The sequence below is a fragment of the Equus asinus genome, chromosome 10 (genome assembly GCF_041296235.1).
Source record: "Equus asinus isolate D_3611 breed Donkey chromosome 10, EquAss-T2T_v2, whole genome shotgun sequence".
Lineage (NCBI taxonomy): Eukaryota > Metazoa > Chordata > Mammalia > Perissodactyla > Equidae > Equus > Equus asinus.
The window spans coordinates 18518082-18544362 of NC_091799.1; the positions used below are offsets into that span (position 1 = coordinate 18518082).

A 26281-nucleotide genomic window follows, 5' to 3' on the forward strand; every position below is an offset into this window, starting at 1 on the left:
CACTCGTACCCCCAGCCCCGGGTCCGGAACAGGCCAGCAAAGCCCCATCTCTGCATGGACCTCAGGAGGCATCTCCCAGCCACTGCACAGGCTGCCAAGTGCTGCTGGAGGAAACCACCCAGGGCTGCTGACCTGCCCTCCCTCCAAATCCCGATGTCCAACCGCTGCAGGGCCCTCGGCCCAGTCCTCTGCCCTGCCCTGCCCTTCCTTGTCCCTTTCCTATTCCCTTTGGTGGCTGGTCTTCCCCAACAGCTGCCTACCACCCCCACCCCCAGCTGTCCTCGCTGCAGGCCCTCTGCCTCCTAAATGAACGACCTCCACCTCCTGCTCTGCCCCTCGTCTATCTGCACCCCTTCTCCATCCTCCTTTCCCTCCAGGGCCCCCACCCTCGCCCCATCTCCTCCAGCATGAACTCCCTGGCTGACCCCACGTTTATCTGGATATCTTTAATGTCTCCCTATCTACACTATCTTATTTTTTTAAGGTTTAAAAGAACATTTCTGATTAAAAAGGGAATTTATGTCCATCCTAGAAAACAGGGAAAAGCATAATGAGAAAAACAACTGCGTGTAGTCCTGCTGTTGTGAAACAAGCACTCTCCGGATAGAGGTGTGTCCTTCGCATAAACACAGTGGTCTACACAAGCCAACCACAGGCTGCTACGTGGTGCTGGTGGGCCATTCCCTGGGTGGAAGGCCCCAGGGGATTCACTGTTCAGTTGAAGTGGAAAGGGTCCCAACTCAGTTAGTCACCAAGGCTGGACACCCCAGATACCTTCCGGGAACGCCCCAGGAGACAGGGGCTGCTGCTGGCCCAGGGTACATCCTGTCCAGGCCCTTCTTGACCACATATAATCAGAACTATCACTTAACACAGCTGCTGGGCTGGCTCCAGGGTCTGGGAACGGACAGCCACAGCCCGCACCTCTGACCCCAGCAGTCGGGCACTCCCACGCCTCACCACCTTCCGGGGGACCCCAGAGCCAAGTCTTAAGGCGAGAAGAAAAGCAGGGAAAGGAAAAGGATGGACTTCCCAGGGTGGAGAAGAGGGGCTGGCAGAGTCCAAGCTTCCTCTTCCTTCCCTCCCACGGGCACATTGCCATGACAATGGCAACAACAACAACAACAATAATCATAATAGTATAGAAGCTGTTCAGAGCGCACCATGCGCCAAGTGCCAAGACAAGCAATCAGCATGTGTCATCTCTGTGTTCCCCAAAGCATGGACACGCTCTCCTGAGGGGATCCTGTTGGCCCAGGATGGATATTTCTATCTATTTTAGCATGTGTTAGAAAAACTATAGCACATCAAACCCTTGAGATCACAGATAAGAACAAAATAGATTTAAAGAGAAAAACTGAGCAGGGAAGTTAGTAGGAACAGTGAAGATGGTCACAAATGCCCAAGGGTTGGGGAGACACTGTACTGTCTTACTGGATCCTCACAGCAACGTTCCACGTATGGCAAGGCACAGGGAGGTTATGTAGCGACTACAGTTGGGACCTGTGCCTGTCTCTGACCCCAGAGCCTGGGCCTTCCCCAGCCTAATCCCTGCTGAAGCAGGCTCTGCCTTTCCTTTCCTTTGCCCTTGCTCTGCTGACCTCCCGCTGCCCACACATGGCCCAGGACAGATTCTCGAGCTCTCACCCCCCGATGGATCACACCACTGGCTACTTGGCATCCACCCCTCACAGGTCTCTATTACTGGTTCTGTCCCTAGGGCCTCTACGGCCAGCACAGGCAGGCACAGCACAGGCTGGGGTCAGGAGTGTTTGTGCAGCTGCTGAGTAGGGTGCCCCCGCCCAGAGAAGGAGAAGATGGGGCGGTATGGACGGGTGAGTCTGCCCCAGCCCTGGCAGTCACAACTTTCTTGGGGCTCCCTGGTCAGAGTGACCCAGGAATGGCAGGTCTGGAAATTTCTCCTGGCCACAGGCTGCACCAGCAGCCTCCCGGGGATGAGGGCACAGGGTGGATTGTCAACTCTTGTCTCACCTGGTCTGCCTCATGTCAGCACAGGACAGCATGACCCACCTTCTGGCCAAACCCTCCTCTGAGGCGGGGCGAGCCCAGACAACACACTGTTGGCCCCGAGGTCTGGAAGCATCTCTCCAGGAGGGATCGTCTTCCATCCCTTGTAAGGACAGACAGCTGAGGTTCAGGGGCCGAGCCATGGGAGCAGATTACATAGAGAGAGAGACAGAACAGTCCTGTGGGATCCAAAATAGGGATCCTCATCTCTCAGAAGCAGAATAAAAACATGAAGAATTCAGATCAGGTTTGAACTAGAACTTTCAGCCAATGAAAGTGCTGCCTACGCACCAGGAGCCACCATCCTAGTGCATTAATACTAAACTAGTAGGTACCACTAGCTGAGCTCCGAGTGGATGTCAGGCACCAGGCTCTACTTGCATCCAGGAGCTCCCTGGAGTCTGCATGCAAGGCTTGGAGGGAGCTACCATTATTACACCCACTTCACAGACAGGGACGCTGAGATGCTGAGGGGCCCGAGGTCCCATGGTGGCAGACCTCTAGGGGATACACAGCTCTGCAGGGCTGACAGTTGGCAGGAAGGACTCTCTTTCCAGGGCTTCCTGGACAACCAGATTACATACGAGTGCAGCATCTGTGAGCTTGTCCCACACCTAGTCCCTGGGGTGACCCCGCGCCCAGGATGGTTCTGGTTTCCACCTCTCGCATGGGCATTGTGACTACCAGTGCCCATTCACCCTCTCTCTTTGGGACTCCCAGCTCCCTGGGCCAACTCCTCATTCCCGCTGGTAGCTTGATGGCTGGTGGCGATCAAGAAGCACTTCCCAAACTGAGTAGGATTTGGGGATCTGGGCTCCTGTTTACTACTAATGTGACCATGGATGAATTGCTGCTCTTCTCTGTGGCTCCATTTCCTCCTCGGTAAACGAGGGGGTTGGAACTTCTGCAACTTCTGGCTCTAACACTCAAGAAAGTTTTGATTCTAAGGATTAGTATGCTACGCCGTATCATAACACATAATTCTAATGAAACGAGCACACGCTCGCTGTGCCAGCTGTCCCCACTGCCTGGGCAAGGCCTACTCATCAGTTCGTGGCTCATGCAGCACGCCCTGCAGAGCCCTCCCTGGCCCCCTCGGGCTTCTCCTCGACTTTGTAATTAAAGCACTCTAACCTAACGATATTAGTGGCTTCCGTTCTCCAAGGGCCGCCCACTGGCTCCACATCACATCTCCCTGAACCCTTAGGTGGGCCCCATTTACAGAGGAGGGACCTGGGCTCAGAGAACCTAAACAACTTGCTCAAGGTCACCTGGCCAGCTAGTGACAGAGTGGGGTTCAAAGCCACGTCTGCCTGACACCTTAATCTCTGCTTGTTGGTTACTCAACAATGCCCCCACTAGGCCGAGAGCCCCCAGGGTCAGGGACCATGCCCGCTCTGCCCACAGCATCTCCCCAGGGCCAGCTCAGTGTCGGCTACACCACAGGCTCTCAGTCAGTATTTCTTAAATGAAAGAAAGGGGAAAAAGGATGTATAAGTCAGAATCTTTTTGGTTCCAAGTAACAGAAACTCACCTGGAACCAGCTTAAAAAGGGGGAAGGACTTTGAGAATCTAGAATGGCTCACAAGGCCAGGGGCTGCACCTCAAAATCCAGGCAGCCCCAGGACAGCCCAGAGAGAGTGGGCTGGGCGTGGGGCTAGAGCCGGTGGCTGCTTGCACAACCTCACTCTACCCTTGACTGGTGCTCCTCCCAGGGCTTGGCTCCTGCCTCATTCACTCAGACTCTCCACGGGGCAGAGGTCAGGGCCCTGGCAGCTGTGGTGTTAGGATATGACAGCTCTGTAACCAAGGAAGAGATGGCCTCTCTCTCTCTGGCTTCAGAAAACAAAATAAAACAAAAGAGGCAAAAACTCCAACTGGCCTAGTGTGAGCCACCAGTCTGGCGAGCGGATGAGGTACTGTGACTGGACCAGATGGGTCTGGGGCAGTCGTCTGGGGTCAGTGGTGGGTGGAAGATGAATGCTGGGCGGACAAAGAGAACGGCCATCCTCATGGGTGACCCTATCTAACAGGCAGTTATCTCAGTTATCTATGTGTGATTTAAGCTTTTTGTCATACTCAATTACTATTCATTACAGGACATTTAAAAAATACAACTCTGCTGTGAACTGAATGTGTCCCCCTAAAACTCATCTGTTAAAATCCTAATGCCCAAGGTGACGGTATTAAAAGGCAGGGCCTGTGGGGTGATTAGGTCCTGAGAGCGGAGCCCTCGTGAATGGGATTAGTGCCCTTATCAAAGCGACCCCCGGGAGCTCCATCGCCCCTTCCACAGCGTTCACAGTGAGGAGCTGGTCGTCTGTGAACCAGGAAGAGAGCCCTCGCCAAACAGTGAATTTGCCAGGGCCTTGATCTTGGGCTTCCCAGCCTCCAAAACTTTGAGACATACATGTTTGTTGTTTACAAGCCACCCAGTTTATGGTATTTCTTATAGCAGCCCAAACTGAGACAGACTGCCTCCCAAGGCTGAGATAAAAATCCCCTGGCCAGGGGTCATTCCCGTGACCACCTGTTTCCTCTACACCATGGAGTCTACAGGTTCCAATTTCTTAAGTCCCTGCTGCTTCCCTTCCAGGGGGACAAGCTCCATGGTGGTGAAAGGTCAGTGGCAGTGTTGACATCCACGGACTCTATCTGGCAAGCTATAGAAAAGAGCTTGGGTGTGGAGGAAGGCAGCCTGACCCTACCCCCAACCTTGACCCTGACCCTTGACCACAGGATGAAGGCATCTCCCCCATAACAATGGAGATGAGCAAGCACACCTTCCCGCAGAGACGATGACGAGGATGCTGGTGAGAGCTCACAGGTGTGCATGCTTCCACCCCCATCCCCCTGCACCACCACTGAGCTCAGCGTTTCACCTGCTTCTCCCAACTGAATCCTGACAAAACCCTACTGTGAGGGCTCTGCTGGATCGCTGCTCCACAGAGGTGGACAGTGAGGCTCAGGTCGAATGGCCCCCTAGGCACACACTTTGTACACAGTGAGCTGAGATTTGAACCCTGAATTCTTCTGGACACTTGGGTCAGGCTTTAACTGCCCCACAACTCGGCTGCACAGTGGTGAGGAGGAGGCATGAGAAAGCCCCAGCAGTGCCGGGAAGAGGGCAGTGCGCAGTGATACTCACGGGACCCTACCTCCTGCTTCCTTCTTTCTCTTTCTCCCACTCACCAGGCCACCACCCCCCCACAGCTGCCGTGGCTGGCAGTGCCAGTGGCCTCAATCTTTCAGACAAAGCACTTCCGGCCGCAGCTGGCCGCACCTCTCGCAGCCAGTGAGTAGAGAATCCCTGGGCAGTCCTGGCTGTTCTGGGCATCTGTAGGCAGTTCAGGCGGCCAGACTAGTGACTCCCAACCTGGGGTTGTTGGGTGATGGAGCTCAGTACTAGTTTATGGAGGAATGCGAGTCCACTGGGGATACAAACATGAAACGCCTCTTCCTCTCCAACACCCACTGCCCAAGCATGCTGTGTTGACTCCCCTTTCCAATTTTGGACAGCTGGTCCCTAGACGAAATATGGTCAGATTCTGTAACTTTGCAGTCACTTTCCATTATTAGCATAGTTGCATCTCAAGAGTTAAGACTTGGTTCTGTTTATGTGAAGACCTGATTCACACTCAGTTCAAAGCTCATGTCTGTTCTCCCGTCTTCCCTCCACTCTCCCCGGGGGGTTGGAGGAGGTGGGCAGAGTGGTGTGCCCTTTACCAAGTCTCCCTTCTTGTCAGTTTGAGCTTCCTCCTCTAACCCCTGTCAGACTCAGGCAGACCTCATAGCCCACTCTCTCTGGAGGAAGCGTGATCTGCTCACGCAGGTGTCTCCCGTCAGTGGTGGGAGAGACCTGGTCTGGTCTGGTTCCCTCTGATGCAGGTGGCCCTGGTGAGCGGGTCGTCTCCATGCAAGTGGTGATCTGGGTCTCCTAGGGATGTGTTCAGCTTTGTTCTGGCCCCTCCATTGCTGAAGAGCAGCCAGGCCTCCTCTCCTTGCCACCAGGGGCACGTGTCCTGACCCCTTCTCTAGGTGGGGTGACCCACTGCTTGATGGGGTGGCTACCTGGGTAGCCACAGCTCCTGCCCTGCTGTTAGCCTCTGTCCCCTTGACATGGAGACACAGTAACATCTGGGGTAGTTCTGGGCCGTGTGAGTGCGGGCCACAGACTGCTGGAATGGGAGGGTGGAACCCAGCCTTCTCAGATACCCAAGTCCTTTCAAGTCCTGGTGATTCCACAGATTCCCACCTTCAGAAATCTCTACACCTGAAAGGGACACCAGTTTCTATGTTCAATATGACCCACACTATGGGGTTACGCGTCAACCACCCTCTCCTCTTCCCCAGAGAGGGAGCAGGGGACTGAAAGAGATGTGGCCCCCTACCCTCAGCTCCACGGCGGCTCTCCCAGGCTCCATGGTGGGCCTGAGGGTTCTGCAGTCCATCACATGCCCAGTCCCCTCCGGGAGGAGGCACCCCAATCTTCGCAAGGACTCTCCTAAAGCCTCCTCACTTGGCACTTCCTCATCTCAAAACTACACTTGTGGGGCCAGCCCCGTGGCCGAGTGGTTAAGTTCATGTGCTCTGCTTCGGCGGCCCGTGGTTTCGCCAGTTTGGATCCTGGGCTCAGACATGGCACAGCTTGTTGGGCCACACTGAAGCAGCGTCCCACATGCCACAACTAGAAGGACCCACAACTAAAAATATACAATGATGTACTGGGGGGCTTTGGGGAGAAAAAGGAAAAATAAAATCTTTAAAAAAGAAGACGACACTTGTGAGTCTAGAATGCTCTCTCTTCCTCACGGTGACACCCGTCCTGGATTCACAGGAGTGGGTGTCAAAGGAGGCGGGGGGCACAAACCATCATCTCAGTTCTGCTCCAATAAACATCATGTAGTTCCTCTCGGCTGTCCAGAAGCTCTGGTTAGCTAAGAATTTGTTATCAATAAGGAGATAAGACATTTGTTTTTACTTAGTACAAGTAGCATGTTTCACAGAGAGGATTTGTATTGCAAGAGTAAAGAAACAAAGATCTGAGTCAGTTCTGGGAGCAAGACCTCATTCTGAGCGACCCTGAGCAGGACTTTCGACTCTGCCAGGGCTCGGTTTCCTCATCTGCACAGTGGAGATTAGCATCATCGCACCCACGACAAGGGGCTGTGGGCTCCTTGAGATAATAAAGAGCTTCACACTGCACCGGGCACAGAGTCACCATAAACCTCACAGCAGACACAGCTGCTATTATTATTTATATGTGTTTTCAAAACACAGAGTTCAGAGGAGGCACAAAAGGGGTCTTGGGTAGGAAAGGATCACAGGCCACTGGCCCAGTGTCCTCAGGGCTCCGGCCGTGGCAGAGGAGCCTGCACAGCGCCAGGCACACACAGGCCCACAACACATATTTTGTTGAATGGGTGGTGTTCTCTTAATTCCAAGAGACTATTAATCTGCTACTTATTAATGAGGTGTTCTGAACACAGATTCAAACTGCATTTGGTCCAACAACCAAAAGAGACTGTGGGTCTTTAAAAAAAAGGAGAGCAGGAGAGACCCCTCTGTGTGTGGGGGTGGGCGGCCCTCCCATCCTGGAGGGGCAGGAGCCGGCAGCTGTCTCCCGGCGCCTGCCGGGGCTGGATGGTGGCCGTGAATACTTTCTTTCTTGAGAGAAGCTCCTCTCTGTGTGTGCTGAATCACAGCATTCACGGGGGGAGCGGGACAAGAGCATTTGCTAAGTGGATACCAGGCATCACTGGGCGCAGCCCAGGGGGCAGGGGACAGGAGCCCAGGCTGGGCCGACACTCTAGCAGGACAGGAAGGCAAAACTGCTCCGGCCGACCCTCCGACCCCCGTGGTGGGTGCTGGGGGTGCCCAAATGAGCACTCTGACCACAGCCCTCAGTGGGGGAGAGGCCCAAAATAGGCCAAGCGCCTGGGGTTCGCCCCTTCCAGCAAGTCAGGGCTCAAGCATTCTGTTTACCAAACGCTCTGCACACATAGAAACCAGGACGGCCTGGGTTCCATGTTCAAGAGGACAGGGAGGGTCCCCCAGAGTGGATTTTAAGGTGCTGGAAGCCTCCCTGACAATGCCGGGGAGGAGGGCCAAGGCCCGGGGCTGCCCAGAGAAAGCCTGGCAGAGGAAGAAAGGTGACGGCAGGCCTGTGGTCAGCAGGCGGGGGCGGCACCCGCCCTACGCAGCCCCAGCCTGGCAGGTAGCGGGAAGGGGTGACGTGTGCAGGCAAAGGCGGTTCTGCGGAGAGGAACGCCACCGCAGCACGCTCTCGAGCTCGTGAGAGTAATCAAAACCAGCTGAAGAGCAAGCTGCTCGTCTAAGGGCTGCCAGGAAGGGGTTTCCAGCGGCAGAAGCCTGGGGATGTTTCTTTACCCGGGAGTGCCCCCTGCCACACTGCTCTTCTCCTTCCTGGGGTGGTGGGGCTGAGGGTGGGCATCCAGGAGAAGCAGCCCCCAGCGGTGCACTGTACCTCCTCCTCCCACGTCCACCTCATGTGGCCAAGCTGCTCTCTCCACAGGCTCCTGTCCCTCTGCCATGTCCTTACTGGTCACAAGAACTCTGTGAAGTTGGTGCCTTTTTGTCTTCACTTCACAGATGAGGACACTGAAGCACAGAGAAGTGAATGCATTGCTCAAGGCCACACAGCTAGTAAGTGGTGGGGCTGGGATTTCAACCTGAAAGTCTGGTTCCACACTCTCTACCAGCACACTGGCCTGCCTGGCAGGACTACGATGATGACGGAGAAAAAATGAAGCACTTACTACGTGGCAGGCACTTGGGATACCTTACGTTACTTTAATTCTCATGACAACCCTAGGAAATACAGGTATTCCTTTTATTATCCCCAATTTAGCAAGGAGGAAACGAAGGTACAAATGGTAAGTTACTTGCCAAGCCCATCCAGTTAGGAAGGGCAGGCCTCACGCTCAAAGCCAGGTCCCTCTGACTCTAGCACCCACCACTGTGCCACCAGGGCCCTCACTTATCTATCCAACAGCAATGCCAGCTGCACACCCACTGCTGTGTGCCAGGCACTGTGCTGGGTAGTGGGGACCCAGAGGTGACGAGGTGACCCGCCTGGCCCTTACAGCCTGCTGGGGGAGAGAGAACAGCATCACACCATCATATAACAAACCGAAATTTCCAACTGTGAAGGAGAGTACACCTGGCCACAGTGACGCTTCAGAAGGTTTATTTGGGGGGAGAGGAGACAATTTATAGAAGTAATTTCCACAAGATGACTGCTTATCTTTTTCATGTGCCTTTTATTTCCTATTCTGCACCAGGAAAGCAATTGGACATCAGGGACATGCTAATGACATCGGTCAGATGAACCTTGTTTCTCAGTCTGGACATCAGGACATCAGCAGGCTGCTTCAACACCACGTTTTCCCAGGTCAATGGCACTCGGGCATTCTGGTGTGGGAGACGGGAGGGCGAGACTAGAAACATCAAGCCAGCTCCAGGAATTGGCTTGGAAAGGCCACAGCACTCTTTCCCTGCTTGACCCATGACCAGCTTCTGCACACATGAAAGAGCCGTCAGACGCAGGCTGTGGTCACTGCTGGGCCACCCAGACTCACCTTGGCAAACTCATCTATCCCGACCAGTGGTTCCCAGAGCATGGGCCTCACGGGAACTTGCTAGAAATGCACATTCTCGGGCCCCACTCCAGACCTACGCAAGCAGAAACTCTGGGGTGGGGCCCGGCCAACTGTGCTTTAACAGACCCTCGGGTCATTCTGAAGCCACTAAAGCTTGAATCACGGGCTGAGGTGATGAGCACAAGGGATGGAGTGTCAAGCATGAATATCTCAACCTTCACAACAACTCCAGGAATTAACAGCAACGTCCTACAAACGAAGAAATGAGGGTCGGGAGCTTCCCGAAGGTGCCCAACCTCACACTGCTGGGAAATTGAGAGCATAAAACCTGTTATAATTATGGACTTTGGATTCAGACAGGCCCAGAGCCTAATCCTGGCTTTGCCACTTACTGGCTGTGTGGCAGTGGACAGACTCCCTAACCTCTCTGAGCCTGAGCTATTTCATCACTTAAAACAGAAAACAGTAAATAGAACCTCTCCTGGAAGGTTCTGTTTTTGAGGATTCAATGAAATAAGCCACGTAAAAGGCCTCCCACCAGGCCAGGCACACGGCGAGTGTGTAACAGATGGCAGCTATTTTGGAAGAGCACAGATCTTGTAAATCCCAAAGGCCTTTGAGCACCTACAACTGATGTGGCCAAGTTCAGGCACTGAATCTCACGTACTTTACTCACTGGAGAGCACTTTAGATGAGCGTAGTCCCCAGCTACTCTTGTTCAGAAAGAATTCTATCAGACTTGTGGGACCTCAGCTGGCGAGACGCAACCAATCAGGATGAGGACAGGGGCCGGAAAAGGAAGGTGATGGCCGCCACGGAAGGAAGAGCTGGAAAGGTAACAACACAGCTGCTTGGTGCTCGCAGAGCTTCCAGGGCATTGCAAACAGTGCCCTCCGCCCAGGTGGCCCACAGCAAGGCTGGTCCATTCAAGACCACGAGTCACGAAGAGCTTTCGGTGGTGTGATTAGCGGAGGCATGAGTGCGTGTCTGTGTAAACTGCTTAATGAGAATGTATAAAAATTTTACAACTTTGGGTGTTCCAAGAGATAACCTTGTAGCTTTCTAGTCAGCTTGGTTATCTGAAACGGCTTGGTCCCTGGGGCCTGGAGAGCTGAGGTTTCCCAGTGATAGAGGGTGACGGGGCAGGCTCCCGGTGCCAGCCTGGTGTTCAACACCAGCCCACCACTTCCTCATGTGTAACCCTGGACAGGTCAAGGAGCGACTTAAGCCTCAGTTTCTGCATCTGCACATTGGGTAATAATAAAAGAACCCACCTCATGGGGTGGTTGTGAGGATCAATAAGCACTCAACAAACATTACGAGTTATTTTTGGAAATACACGTACACCCTCCATAAGCCTACTTTCCACCATGTAAAAAGGATTATTTTCTTTCGTTAAGTAGACTTCCTACACAGGCTGCAGACAAAGGCAGGGCAGGGCAGCACTTCTCTGACTAAAGGACTATTGGCTATGAGGCTTGGCTGGAGTGGTTCTGGGAGCAGTGACAAATGAGCAAACCAAAAAGGGGCAACTACAGGATGCTGTCTGGAGAGATACAAAATGACTGGTAATCTTCAGAGCACCCAAATGTGTCAGAAACCCAGGATAATGGGGCTCCAACTTACTGAAGGAAGAGAAGCGCATTTATTGAGCATCTACTGTGTACCAGGTATTGCACTGGGTAGGGTATTTGCCCTCACATTATTCACTCATTCCTCCCAGCCAGCCTGGGAGGGTAGTATTACTATCTCCAGTTTGTTTGTTTGTTTTTAAAGATTTTATTTTTCCTTTTTTCTCCCCAATCCCCCCGGTATATAGTTGTGTATTTTTAGTTGTAGGTCCTTCTAGTTGTAGCATGTGGGATGCTGCCTCAGCATGGCTTGATAAGCGGTGCCATGTCCACACCCAGGATCCAAACCAGCTTTCGAAACCCTGGGCTGCCTAAGCAGAGCACGTCAACTCAACCACTTGGCCACAGGACTGGCCCCTACCATCTCCAGTTTTTAAATGAGAAAACTGAGAAGCGGAGAGGACAGGTAAATTTCAGAAGTCACGTGGCTAATGAGAGGGACAGGTAGAATTCAAACCCAGGCCTGGCTGACTGTCATCACACCACCAAGACAGCCACAGTCCAGCAGGCAGGCAGCTGGTGATACACCTGTCCTCGCTTTCTCCTCATCTCCTCATCTCCTGCTGGCACCTGCCATTGGCCAAACCCAATCTGAAGCCAGAAGGCAAGAGAGCCCCCTGAGGCAATCCATACGTGTCAGCCTCCAGGCACAGGACAGGTGCAAAAGAGCAGGTGTGGGGCAGCCTCCGGAGAACATCCAGCACAGGGGAAACCTGGCCCCTGCCCTCCAGGGTGCCAGCCTCAGAGCTGGGATGTACCCGGCCCAGCACAAGGAGGAGGAGAGGGAGGGCGGTGGGTGGTCCTGGGGCCGGGGGGCTGACGCCAGCAGCCCGCACCAGCCGCCCTAACTCCCTGCAGGCCTGGGGTGTGCCCCTGAAACGCCGTCCCAGACCGACTACGCGGAGAACCCAGGGCACGTCTGCGAGTCTTAAACCAGAGAGGATGCAGAAAGAAACCATTCTGACTTTCAAGGGCCACAGCTACAAAGTTCTTTCCTCTCCCTGGCAGGGCCTGCTGCAAAGCTCCGCCTTCCAGGGTTAGGGCAGCAGAGCTGTGGATCTTTGCTGAAAATAATTTCCAGCAAGCCCAAGGGGACCCTGAGCTGTCCCTGTCCCTCTGGATATTAACCCTGTCAGCATATGTTTCAGGAGCTACCTCAAGGATGAAAACAAACTAGTTCAAGAAGTGGGATAAGAAAATGGACTTTCCTAGTCCACTTCCAACTGTTTATTATTTCTGGGGATGTCAGGGCTGGGGTCTCCTCACTCCAGCCTCCTCGTTGGACCTGTTCCCCACACTCCTGGAAGATGGTGCCCAACACTGCCCAACTGTCAGTGCTGGCTGTGGTCAGGGTTGTCATGTACAGCTGGTCAGGGTGTGCACTGCCCAACAGGACATGGCAGTCCTGACTGTGGGTCACTACCTCCTTCCTAGAACTCTGTATTTCTAGGGATCCCAAGTGGCAAATCTTCAAGGTGCTGAACAGTGCAGGTTGATCCTCACCGTGTTAGAGTTGTGCCAGGTTCTCGTCAGCTCCTCCTCTAAAAGCTATACTGAATCCAGCCACTGGTCATGGCCTCCGTGACACTGCCCTCATGCCAGTCCCCTCGCCTCTCACCTGGACAGCCCCTCAAGTCTCCTAACAGTGTTCTCAGCTCCATTCTTTTCCCCTTGGACCATTCTCCATCCAGGACCAAGAAAGACAAGGAGAAAATGCAAAACAGAGCATATCATCTCCTGATTGCACTCCTCCCGGGGCCTCTGCTGTGCTCTGAATAAAACCCTCGGCCTCGCTGGCCCACGGGGCCCTACAGGACCTGCCCCAGCCAGCCTCTCTTACTTTGCCCACTCCACTCGGCTGCACTGGCCTTTCCATTCCTCAGCCAAGCCAAGCTCATTCCCATCCCCCAGCCTTTGCACATGCTGTTCCCTTTGCGTGGCTGCCTCCTTCCCATCACTGGGGCCCGGGTTCACGGGACCCTTCCTCTTGGAAACCTTCCCTGAGCACCCTGTGAAGCGGCCTCCTTCCTTTCCCCACGAGCCCCATCCTTCCCTCCTCCAGTAACTGGTTCCATCTTGGAAATGATCTCATCTCTTCATTATCTGCCTCCCCGAAGAGACATCTTCTTCGAAAGGCCAGGGGCCACATGTGTCTTGTTCACCCTGTGTCCCCAGCGCCTGGCACCGTGTCAGTGCTCAGTAAACACCTGTAGAATAGCTGAATGGGTGTGCCCTTTGCTGCGCTTTGTGGCCCCATCTCCCCACTCAGCCCTGCTAGAGCCCCGGGTCCCGCGAGTGTCCTGAAACAGCTCCTCCAGCCTCTGCGGAGAGCCCTCCCTGGCCTGAGGCTCGGCGCTACTCTCTGCGAGCCAGGCTGCAGGCAGGTGCCATCCTGGTGGCACAGTGGGTAATCACGGCCCTAAAGTCCATGTGTCTGGCTCTGCGTCTTTGCTCCGTCACTTCCTATGGATGCCCTGGGCAAACTACTTAACGTCTCTAGACCTTATTGTCCTCAGCTCTAACAGGAGCACAACGATGGTCCCACCTCACGGAGCTGCTGGGAGAATAAGTGAGATAACTGACAGCGATGTTCAGCACAGCGCTCGGCACCCAATAACCTATTATTATTTCCATCAAGTTGTCTCCCATCTCTTCCTCCAGAGACCTCAGTGCAATGCCCTGCACCCCCCATATGTGCTTACGGAAAGCAACTCCAGAGCCCCTGGGCACCGGCGCAGCGGAATTACACTCTCACACTCCGTTTTCATCCCCTCTATAGATAAGTTTATGAATGGCAGCTCCCTGTGGGTTCATTAAGAAAAAGGAAATGATAGCTTTAAAGAGAAATGATTCATATGTGTATCCACAGAGATGAACACAACACAGCCCTGTCTACAAGGAACTCACAGTCCAGGAGGGGAGGAGAGACCTGCATGCAAACGAGTCCAGTGAAGCATCAGAGACACGGGGCAGGGGGCCAGTTGGCACTGTAACGTGGCGCATAGGCCCCATGTTGTCCAGCGCCCCAGGCCCCGTGGAGCCAGGGCAGCCCCCTACAAACATGTGGATATCGACATTAAGCAGTTCAAAGACCACACAGAACCTCATGTCAATTCACGTCGGATTTTGCCACCAAAAGAATTTGTGCCGGACTTTTGAAAAAAGGCTTGCTGGTCTTTTTTTTTAGAGTTTTTGGATTTGTGGATAAGGGAGTGTGGACTCGCAGCCAGGGCCGAGTCGTCCCTCAGGCACAGCGGGCAGTGCGTGGGGTTCACCACACTTTTAGGGGCTCACGTAAATACTCTAACTCCTTTTAAAATGAGAATGAAGGTGAAATTTTAGGTTGGGAAATGCTTTAATGCAAACATGAGCGTGTTTGTCGCTATACCAGCACGGTCACAGAAGAGGATTTTCACTCCTTTCACTGGAGGAAGGAGCCCGAGGAGGCAGGTGCCCGGGGCTGCTGGACGTCACGGTGGGGCCTGCTTGGCGCAGCGCCCTGACAGAGACGCCGGGCAGATCTGGCGAGGTCGGGCGGCGAAGGACGAGCACAAGGCCTGGTTCGGAGAGAACACTTCATAAAGGACGATGACACTAAGAACCGTCATTTCTCCACAGCCTCACTTTCCCCATCTGTCAAAGGGCATAACCGCTGCCTGCCCCACATGCCAAAGCACTTTGGGAACTGGCCCTGCCATGTGCTGGGAACACCACAGGCATCCACCTGCACTCGCCAGGAATGGGAGCGCACGTCCCCTGCTGCCCCACCCCCATCTGGCAGGACGGCACCGGGGCCCATCGCAGGGGCTGCCTTCCTTCCTGCAGCAGTGGGGAAGTGGGAGGGCAGGGCCAGGGCGGGGCACCTGGGAGCCCTGGTGGACAGTGGAGTGGGGAGTTACTTGGGACCCCAGAGACAGCTTGGGGCGAGGCAAGGGTGGCACCTCAGTGTTCTGGACACAGCCTCACGATGTCAGGGGAGCTGTCTTTCCTCAGATCTCTCCCTGAAGTCCCTCCTAGCCAGACTCCCAAACGACACCCCTTGCTGCCCTAGCCCCCAGACCCTGAGTCGGAAACCCTGGATGTGCCACAGACAGGATGTTTTGAAGGCTAGTGTTCCCATGCAGCCATTCAACAGGCATCTAGCGCGTGCTTCTGTGTGCCAGGTCTCGGCTGAGATGCTCCGTTCAGAGCCCAGAACAAGGCAGTCCCAGGCTCTGCCCTCTGACCTCCCTGATGACAGGGGCCCACTTCCCTGCCAGCACCGGCACCTCTGCCTGGTGACCCCACCCTGGCCTTGTGCCTGAGAAGCTCACACCATCAGTCTCTTGCCAGAACCTCATTTATCTACCCAATCGCCTCCTTGGGCCCCAGGAAAGATAAGCTAGGTCAGCAACAGCCCCCTGATCCTTGGGGCGAGAATGCCAGCAGGTATCTGTGAGGGGGTGGGGTCCTCCCTCACAGACCATAAAACTGCCTTCAGTCCCTCATCTCCTGTTTGGGACAAAGGTCTTGTCTGATACAACGTTCCAGGAGTAACAATCTTCAAAAAATGTATATAGGATGGGAATGATTTTATTTTTGTATCTTTGAAATTGTTTTATTTATTTGTTCATTTGTCTTTTATCTGTGAATTTTTTTATTGAGGTAACTGGTTTATAACATTATATAAATTTCAGGCGTACATCCTCATATTTCGATTTCTGTGTCGATTACACCATGTTCACCACCCAAAGACTAATTACCATCCCAGACCACAACACGTGCCCCGTCATCCACTTCACCCTCCCCAGATGGGGATGATTTTAACCAGCTTGGGAAAATTCCCGTGAAGTTTTTATTATGAAGACATAAAGAAAGCCAGCAAACTAAACTGAACTCTCTCCTCGCTCCAGCTCCCCAGGCTCCCCAGTCTCCCCCTTGGGAGGGGCCCAGCATCAGCTCTAGATGCGAAAGCAGGGACGAGACCAAACAAACATTCCTCAAAATACCGTTATGGAGACAAAATGAAAACCAGTCTACTACAAGTCTTAGAAACTGGCTTTGGGCAAATTGATCTCGAGCCCAACTCTGCTGCTCAGATGGGGCTTAATAAATATTTGTTGACTAAATATAAAAAGTGTTCGACTGTTAGGTGATGTCCAGACTTGGGGAGAAGTGCTGCCCTGACTCTGTCCCCTGGCAGGTGGGGTGAGAAGTGGGGAATGAAACGGGTCATACGCAGGCTAACAACAGGCTCTCAGAGCTGCTTTGTGACCGAGCATGCGCCCTGTACTGACACTGGGATAGACTTGTTTGGCAAGCATTTAACAGACACAGTGTCCTCAAAGGGCTTTCCACGGTGCCTGGATATCCTCTGTGATGCTGTACCAGGGCCAGAGAAAGTGTGGCTCCCCGGCCAGGCATGGCAGCAAGGCACAGGACCTGACCACAGTGCCTCCAGGAGAGGAGGGGACCAGCGGGCTCATGCTCAGCTTAGAGGCAGCTGCTTTATTAAATCTGGATGGATGGAGGCTTTTGGCAGTTCCACAGGCTTCCTGATGCTCAGACACTCCTCTGGGCCTTTCCAAGACCAGCTGACCAGGAGAGAAGGGGCCTTGCCATTTTGTCCCTCAACCATGGGTCAACTTCACTGGGGCCTTCATCACTAAAACTGCCACACTTCCTTGAATCTGAGAAGTCGTCAACTGATAACTGCATCATGTTCTAGTAAGAAAGAAAAAGTGCTGCCAATTAAACCCTGACATGCTATTAACTTTAAGAGGCATCCTGATTTCAGAGATCTAAAAACAAGAAAAAGTGTGTCAGAATGGAAGAAATGCAATTTGTTTTCAGGATAACCATGTTCCTGCTAGCTTTGACGTAGGTCTTAATCCCAGTCCTATTACTTCCTAGCTGTGTGGCCTGGTGCAAGGAGCCTCTCTGTAAGCCTCAGTCTTCTTGTTCATAGAACAGAATGGTAATACTTCCCTCATAGGTTTTGAGGGGAGGAAAAAAGATACCTGTAAAATGCTGAGCTTGGTGTCTAACACATCACAGGTAGCTACCTAAGGTGCTTTAACAAGGCTTATGGGGACAACACATTTTTTTCAACTTCTAGTGCCCAAGTGGGTAGACTGAGCTGAACCAACCTATGAATTATTGGCGCTGATATTTCCTAACAGACTGTGACCAAGAGCAGGGAAGACGGAGAAATGAATTAAGAACCACCAACCAGCTGGCTGGGTTTATGGTAGGACAACAGCAGCAGCAGGAGTACAGGAGGTTTGGGTGAGCAGACAAATTCAGTTGGGATGTGGGGAATTCCAGTTCCTGAAATGGAGCAGTAGACTGTATTAAACTAACCCTCTGGTCAACAGCAACGGTAAAATCTGGACAATATACGAAAACAACTGCACCTGAGAACAACCCAAAGCAACAGAAACTGGAGGAGACATGGTCCTTGCGAGATGGGAAGCACACCAGGGCACTTCTCAGTTCATGGTGAGACACAGGACAACAGAACTAAAACAGAACGCAGCAGTATGACCAGCTGGGAAGAAGAGACAGAGGTCGGACACTGAGCATGGGAAAATGAAGGGGGAAATGCCAGAAAGAAGAGAACCACAGAAGGGGGAGCTCCAAAATTACTGGACAAATTCCTTCATTAACCCCTAAATTGTGTGTGTGTTAAGAGAGACTCCAAGGAGCCCAAAAGACAGCAGTAGCCAGGAGGCAGAGAGGCCAGCAGGTGCCAGGAAGATGGAGTTCGGAGCTCAAGTCCTGCCAAGTTAAAGGGGCTTAGCAAACACTGAAGGCTTTCAATTTAATCCCAGAAAGCCTATGCCTCACAAGTAAGCCCAGGACTAAGACTTATACCCTAGGACCACAGGCAAAACCGAAATAAATCTGCCTGACAAAACCTAAAAATCAAGCCTCCACAAGATCAAAGGGATACACCAGCAGTTTAATTGCTTGCCAGAGCACAACACAACGTTCCTCAGAGGAAGACAACACAACTCAGGGTCTTTGCAATGTATCATGCAAAATGTCCAGGATACGACTAAAAAATTACAGATGTGGAGAAGGAGGAAAATGGGACTCACGATCAAGAGAAATAATAGTCAATAAAAGCAGACCCACTGATGACTCAGATGTTGGAATTAGTAAGTCAGGACTTTAAAATGGCTATTATAAATAAGCACACGATTTCCAGGAAATGAAGGATAGAATGAATGAGTGGACAGAGAATCTCAGAAGAGAAATGAGACCTCTAAAAATAAACCAAGTGGAAACTCTAAAACCAAAAAATAGAGTACCTGACATAAAATGCACTTTGGATGAAATTAACAGCAGACTAGTCACTGTAGAAGAAAGGATCAGCAAACTTGAAGACAAGTAATAGGAAGGATCCAAACTGAAGCACAGAGAGAGAAAAAAAGATAAAAGTAAATAAATTGAGCTTCAGTGGACTGGGACAATACCAAGTATGTAAATGGAGTTCCGGAAAGGGAGAGGAGACGGAATAAAGCAGACAAATATGTGAAGAAGTAATGGCCCCAAATTCCCCCCACATTCCCCAACAGTGAAAAACATCAACCCATACATCCAAGAAGCTCAGTGAAGCCCACAAAGAAAACCACACCTAGTCACACCACAAAGTGCCAAAAATCAAAGACAAAGAGAAATCTTAAAAGGAGTCAGAGGGAAAAGAACGGGCTATGTACACGGAACAAGAGTAAGGAAGGGAGCTGACTTCTCATCAGAAACAGTGTAGGCCAGAGAACAGTGGGAAGCCATTTAAAAAGTGATGAAAGGAAAAAGACTCAATTTGGGATATGTGAAGCTTGAAAGGCTGATAAGACTCTGAGGTTGTAAGACACAGCAGAGCCCCCTCCCAAGCACCCCCTCTATAAAACACATTATCCACCCCCCCCCACACACACACCACATACACAGTAGCTCATAGAACATCCCTACATTCCCAACAGAAAAAAAAACTGTAACTGTCAGAAAGGTGATGAGACATGAAATCATTTATACAAACTGTGAGACACAAATGAGATTTTTTGTATTCTACCACCATGTAAACGTCACACATTTTTCGTCCTGATAAAAACTATAAAAAGAAAAATGAAGATTCCCTTCTCCTCAAATGCTTTAGTCACACAATGCTTTGGTCCAACAGGTAGGAGGAAATGTGGGAATGGGGCTTCTTGAGGAGTTTGGGGGGGAGGGTCCAGGATGCAGGAGCCATCCAGTTGGAAGCTGGATGAGGATGTTTTGGGTAAGAGTGGGCAGCAGTTGGGAGCAGGGAAGCAAGCAGAAGTAGCCCCTGTTCCTTGAGCAATGGAGGAATGCTGAGTGCCAGGCATCGTGCTCAGTGCTGTAGCTGCCTCATCTTCATCCTTACACTAACCCTGAGGAATGAAGATTATCACTCCCTTTTTAAAAATCAATCTGGTCCACTCAACAACTCAGGGGCCTTTTAAGAATAAAAGCAAGTCAGAACACCGTCTTGCTCAGAGCCTTTCAGTGGCTGCCGACACCTTTGGGATAAAGTCCCACCTCTAACAAGGCCTCATCTTCCGCCACGCTCCCCTTCTCTCCTCCAAACTGCACTTCCATGAGCTCTCAAAAGAACTCCCTTCATCTGCTCTCACCTCCAGGCTGCTCCCAGTACTATGGCTGTGTAACAACACGCCACCAAAACTTGGGGCCTAAAACAACCATTTTCTTCTCCTTATGGAGTCTGTGGGTCAGGAATTCAGATAATGGGACAGCAGAATGGCTCATCTCTGCTCCCCAAATCTGGGGCCTCAGCAGGAAGACTCTCCAGCTGGGGGTGGCTAAATGGCTAGGGCCTGGAGTCATCTAGAGGCATCCTTCGTCACATATCTGAGGGCTGATGCTGGCTGCCAGCTGGGATCTATGCTACATGTGGCCTTTGCGTGGCAGCTTCCGGGCAGCTGGACATCTCAGGCTCCAGCTGGGCTCAGGGCTCCAAAAGAGAGTATCCCACTGAACAAGGCAGAAGCTGCACAGCCCCTTCTCCCACAGCCTTGGGAGGCAGGTCGTGTCACTTCCACTGCATTCTATCAGTTACCAACAAATCAAGCCCGCCCAGATTCAAGGGGAGGGGCAAACACCCCACCTCAACAGGAGGAGTGTCAAGGTCTCATCGTGGACCTGGAGATGTTGTTGGGGCCATCTTTGAACAAGCAATCTGCCACACGGTCTTCGCACACTATTGTCTCTGCCCACACCATCCTCCTCCAACCTGACCACCTGCCAATTCTGACCCGCCTTCAGGTTTCAGCTGAAGCTCCACTTTCTCAGGGAGCCTGCCCTGACTCCCTGCCCAGGCGTAACCAGGCCTCCTGCTTAGATAGTCCCCTTGTGCCAGCACTTCTCAGGTACCCTAGTCTGTCCATCTGTCTCCCCTCCTGACTGTCAGCTCTGTGGGAACAGGGACTTTGGCTTCCTGGTTTTGACTCAGAGCAGGTTCCCAATAAACACATCCTGGAGAAGAGAGACACAGAGAGAGCGGGGAGGAAGGGGAAAACAGGACATATTCCAGCCTCCACGCTGTCAAGGGGGCAGCTCAAGAAGAATTCAGCCCCATCCCATGTGCTTCTGCTGATCTCGAGCCCCTAGCCTGCCACGGCCCCACCACCATGGGCCCCCCATGGCCCAAAGGGAACATTCCAGGCCCTTTGGAGAATGCACAGTGTAGAAGGCACGTTGGGTGTGGGCAGGGTTTCTGTGCAATCCAGCTGTCTGGTTAATTTGTGACCTGTAAGATGCTGGGATCTTCTGGTAAAGACTCACCTTCCAAAAAGGGATGGGACTGACAGACGGAAAAGGGAGAAGGTCTGAGCAGGCTGCGAGAAGCTGAGGCAAAAGACAGGAGCAGCAATCCTGAGAGGGAGGCGTGTGGGGGATCAGTTTGCCCAGGAACCACGAACATGATACACTGCGCTTAGGGGCTGGGGGAGAACCCCAAGATAGTTTCTCTCCCAGTTTGTACCCAAACATCATCACTAAAAAAGTTTCTTTAAAGGAAATAAGAGTCACTACCAATATTTCACAGGCTGGTGTCCTGGCAGAGGGACAAACCTACACGCAGCTGCTCCCTTCCAGATTCACCCTCCTCCCTCCTCTGCCTGCCTGTGCCAAGCCGGTAGGATCGCTCACTTTGTGGGGTCTGGTGCTGTCTCCTTATTTCTTGCTTTGACTCTATAAACATTCATGAGCTCCACTCAGTGACAGGAGCCCGATGGACTCCCATTATGTGTTCCTCGAAGAGCCGGACAGGAGGTCACAACAGAGGCTGTGGGAGTGCGACCCCTGGCCTGCCCAACTCGAGTTCTGAGTTCAGTCCACTGAGGCGTCCTTGCCCCATGCCAAGCCCTTTTCCCACGTGGCCTCGCAGAATCCTCACCACAGCCCTTTGGGGGAGATTACGTCTTAGCTCGTTTACTGATGCAGGAAAGGGAAGCCCAGGGAGGTGAAGTGACTTAGTCAGGGCCACTCAGGTAGGGAGTGACAGAGCGTTTCTTGGGTGCCGCCCCGACGGCAGCCTGCAGTATTTCCACTGTCTCAGCCACTGCCTCCTGCTAGCGTTCACAGCACAGATCCTGCTGCTTTCAGTGCAGACGGCCTGGGGTTCCCTCCCCAGGGTCTGGAGGTGAGAGTGAGACCTCCAAGGAGGGCAACTGATGGGGAGAGGCCATCTGTGTGGGCTGCCCCACCTGCTCACCTGGGGCCCTCTGGGCAGTGCACGGGGGAGGGAGGGATCCAGGGGGAGGACCTGGCTCCCCACTGCCCACAAGCTCGCTGCCTGCACAGCTGGAGTGGATCTAAACCCACTACTCGAGTTAGAGGGGCAGCTCCCAGCCTCAGCAGAGCGCACCAGGAGCTGCTCGGGCTTTTGGGAGCGGGCGGGCCAGGCAGCAGAGCTGGCCAGGCTGCTCGTGCCAAGGAAGGAGGGGGCCCGCGGAGGCCGCCAAAGCGGGCTGGGCGGGAGGGGCCAGGCCAGCTGGGGCCGGAGCTAGTGTGACATCACCGGGCGGCCCGCCTCTGTCTGGGGCTGAGGGGAGGCCGGGAGCCTTTCTGGGGCCTGGGGGATCCTCTTGCACTGGTGGGTGGAGAGAAGTGCCTGCAGCCAACCAGGGTCAGGCTGTGCTCACAGTTTCCTCCAGCAGCATGTAAAGGCTCCACAAAGGAGTTAGGAGTTCAAATGAGGCTGCTGTAGACGGCCTGAGGATGGACCCCGAGCCCTGAGCAGTGCTGCTGAGTTCCGGGCTGCAGAGCATGGCCCTGAGGCAGCCACCGGCCCCCGCTGCAAGAGGAGGCAGCCTGTGAGTGCCCCAGCAGGTCCCCCGGCCAGCCCCCGGCCCAGCCTCGGCCAGAGCCCTGCTGTGGAGGCAGAGCAGAGCGAACAGAGGCCAGTGAGGCAGCGCTGCTCGGCGGCTGGCCGGCCTGCGACTCAGGGACCCCTCCCGGGGGCCATGGACAGGCTGCCCCACTGACGGCCGCGGTGAAGCATGTGAGGAGCTGCCCCGGAGCCAAGCAGGAGGGAAGAGGTAAGGGGCCGGCTCCGTGGCTCCGAGGGACAAGGGGTGAGAAGCAGCGGCTGGCCCCTTGGCTCAGGGTTCAAGGACCCTGACCCCTCCACTGGGGGTGTGTGTGTAGCGGGACCCCAGATGGGGTCACTCTTGCCCTCACTTGAAGCCAAAGAAGGCATTTGCTGGGCAGGACCTGTGGACACTTGGGCAGAGGGTGGTGTTCTGGGGACATAAGATCACGGGCTGGGGTGTCGAGGGCTTCAGCAGTAAGCCCCACTCTTCTTCAGACAAAGTGTCTTGGGGTGAAGGCAGGCAGCTCCTGGGCACAGCTTGGCAGCTGGCAAGTGTGCGGGTGAGTGTGTGCTTGTGTGTAGGTGTGTGCTGGAGAGGGGCAGTGGACCGAAGGAGCCGCAGATGGCAGGGGTAGCCTGAGGACTCGGGAAGTCGTTTTTAAGTTTGGGGTTCCTACGCACCCCAGCTAGAGACGGTGCCGAGTCTAAAGCAAAAGCAGAGCTGTCCTGCGGGCACTGGGAGCCCCTGCTCAGCGAGCTCCCAGGAGCCGCGCAGCCTCTGCTCACAGCCTCAGCCTGGAGGAGAGGAGCTGAGGCGTCCAGTGCGGGAAGGGACACGGCGGCCAGAGATCTCTCCACTGTCACTGGGGGCGAAGTGCCGCCCTGGCTTTCCCTGCATGTCTGAGGACGCCTGCTCTCTCCTAGCACTGGAGAGCACCCAGGTCTCCAGCAGGCTGTACCTGGCCAGGAAAGAGGGGAGCATGGCTTCCTGGCACCCCACTGTGGGGACAGCACGGGCTGCAGATTCCGAGTCCCTTGAAAGCGCTCAGCATTAGATAACATTTCCAAACAGAAATTCTTTGCTGATCCCTCCCTTCTCCTTCTGTGATGTGTGTCACGGGTCAGCTATTGCCTCTGCTGCGGGATTACGAGAGCTCCCAGAGGCCAGTTTGGTTACTTAGAAAAGGATCTCCTTACGTTACTTAGAAAAGGAGCTCTGAGGAAAGCTGAGAATGTCACTTCCAAAGCTGGCCAAATGCTCCCCACATGCATTTTTCCAAATTGAGACAGAGTAAGGCAGTGCTCATGAGTGAGGTTCAAATCCTAGCTCTTCTCCTCATGAGCCAAGTGACTCTGGCAGAACATGAGCCTCGCTAAGCCTCGGTTTCCTTTTCTGTAAAATGGGATAATAACAGTGCCCATCTCTTAGTAATAGCTGACACTCAGGGTGCACTTACCCTGAGCCAACTTATCAGTGTATAACACAGGTACTATTATTCATCACCATTTTACAGGTAAGGAAACTGAGGCACAGAGGGCAAGTGATGTGTCCAAGGCCACATGGTGAGTGAGTGCCAGCACCAGGACTTGAAGCCAGTGTTCTGAACCACACTCCAGTGCTTTCTGGGGAAGCACACCGGCTCGTGTCTGGAGAGGCTTTAGCACAGTGCCCGGTGTGCAGCAACCCCTCAGAAAACATTAGTTACTGACTATCATGAACCGTAACAATCAGAATCTCGGAGAGGGAAGAACAGAGACTCTGATTCTCTCTCTGTCCTGATATATGTGCTTGTCAGAAAACCCACAAGGATGAGCTAATGCTGTGGCCGCTACTGCCATCCACACTGGGGGCCTCCCAGGAGCCTGAGGAGGCTATCTGTCTGGGGCTACCTGCAGCATGTCTGGGTCCTAGAAGTCCAGTCTGAGGAAGAGCGTAGTCGCACTGACAAAAGGACCTCTGGTGTAACCGACACCAACCTAACAGTTAGAGCATCCTTCCACCCACACAGGCGCTATCTGTCTGCCTGTTGGTCTCCCCGCCAGAAGCGGGGTGGTAAGGAGAGTGAGCCATCTCTGAACTGCAGGAGGTCCACAAAGTGGGAGCAGCAATGCCAGGCCTGTCCTGGGTTGCAGAGAGAGCGGCAAGGACCTCTCCTCCAGGCCCCACCCCCATCAGCAAGTCTGGCCACAACAGTGGCCAGGTCTGGCAGATCTCACACCAGCCAACACTGGTGCATCTTAGCCCAGGACGGCAACTTTTCTCTTGTGACCCCAGAGGTCTCCGTGGGCTCCCTGAACTCGTGGAAGCATTTTGAAAAGCTGACATTAAATATTTGCTCCTCCAGCACAAGGCCTCTTGGGCTGTGGCAACTGTAGGTTTGCCTGCTCCAGCCTAGAACAGGGTGAGTCACTGTGCAGAGGCTCAGACTGACTTTGCAGGCCTGGCTAACAAGAACTGGGATTAATTATTCCTCAATAAAGGCAGTCGTGGTGGAACACACAAAAATGTGTAAAGCACATGGCCCAGGAGGGTACTGCACAGTATTGCTGCAAGCTCATGGGTAGAACAACTAAGCCATTTCACATCCACTCCTCCATGACACGATGATTTATTAAGACCCAGTGGGCTAAGTAAGGCACATGCATTACCTCATTTCGTCCTCACCATAATCCTAGGAGATAGGTTCTTGTTTTAGCATCCCATTTTACAGATGACAAAACTGAAGCTCAGAGAGGTTAAGTAAGTGGCTCGAGGTCACACGAGTGGTGATTATGTGGGACCTGAACCCTGGTCAGTCTAACTCCAAAGTCCATGCCTTTCCCTACTGCACTGTACTGCCCTGTTCAAGGCATCTTGACTTCTCTTTTCCTGACCCTGTTACTGGGTCCCTGCCCAGTGCCCCCAGCAGCCAAATCTGTTTTGGTTACTGTCCTATAGAATGCTGCCCCATCTATCTGAACACCATGTGCTTCCCCAATCCCAATGCCTCGTTTGCCTGTCACGGAAGTCAACTCTGAGACAGAACAGGCCTTACTGACGGTCCTCTTACACATGAGCCTCAGCACAGCCACACTGTGTGCCTGTGGGAATGTGGTCAGCAAGAGGCAAGCCAATTCCAAGCCAGGCTTCCTGACGCCAGAAACCCACGTGCCGGTGCTCTGCACCGCTGTCCCCTACATCAGCACCATGGAACCCCGGCCCCAACTCAGCGGGCAGAGCACGGGCCAACACTCGCCAACATGACCAAGATGCCATTCATGCGTTTCCTATCCCTACTTGGAGATTCCAAGGGCTGCAGCATCAGAGCACAGGTCCTCATGGTCTATACTGGGCCATATACTGGGTCTATATAAGGTCTATACTGGGTGTCTTGAGCAGTTCCTGAGAAGACATCGGCGAGATGGCAACTGGCAGCTACGTCAGCACCAACGTAAGGCAGCAACCCCACCCAAGGCAGGTGCATTCTGGCCTCCTTCTGAGTCACAGCCCGTTTCACTGAAATGTCTCAACTGACAGCAGTTGGCGGGGGGGCTCTCTCCGTGGGCCCACTGCCCGGGGGGAGGAGGCAGAAGGTGACTAACAATCACACAAATGCACAGCAGTGTGCGACTCATAAAAAGGAGGTATGAGGCACTCAGAGGGCCCTGCAAGATGGGTGGTG

General features: G+C 53.4%; 2 protein-coding genes across 30 annotated transcripts in view; one reads left to right on the plus strand and one right to left on the minus strand.

Annotated features, from left to right (window-relative positions):
• RALGPS1 (Ral GEF with PH domain and SH3 binding motif 1) overlaps positions 1–26281 on the minus strand; it is a 308501-nt gene that overhangs the window by 76746 nt on the left and 205474 nt on the right. The window lies entirely within an intron of this gene.
• Positions 22306–26281, plus strand: part of ANGPTL2 (angiopoietin like 2) — a 35383-nt gene continuing 31407 nt past the window's right edge. The window contains exon 1 of the mRNA XM_014863691.3: positions 22306–22845. The gene's annotated coding sequence lies outside the window, so the exon portion shown is untranslated. The remainder of the gene's footprint in view (positions 22846–26281) is intronic.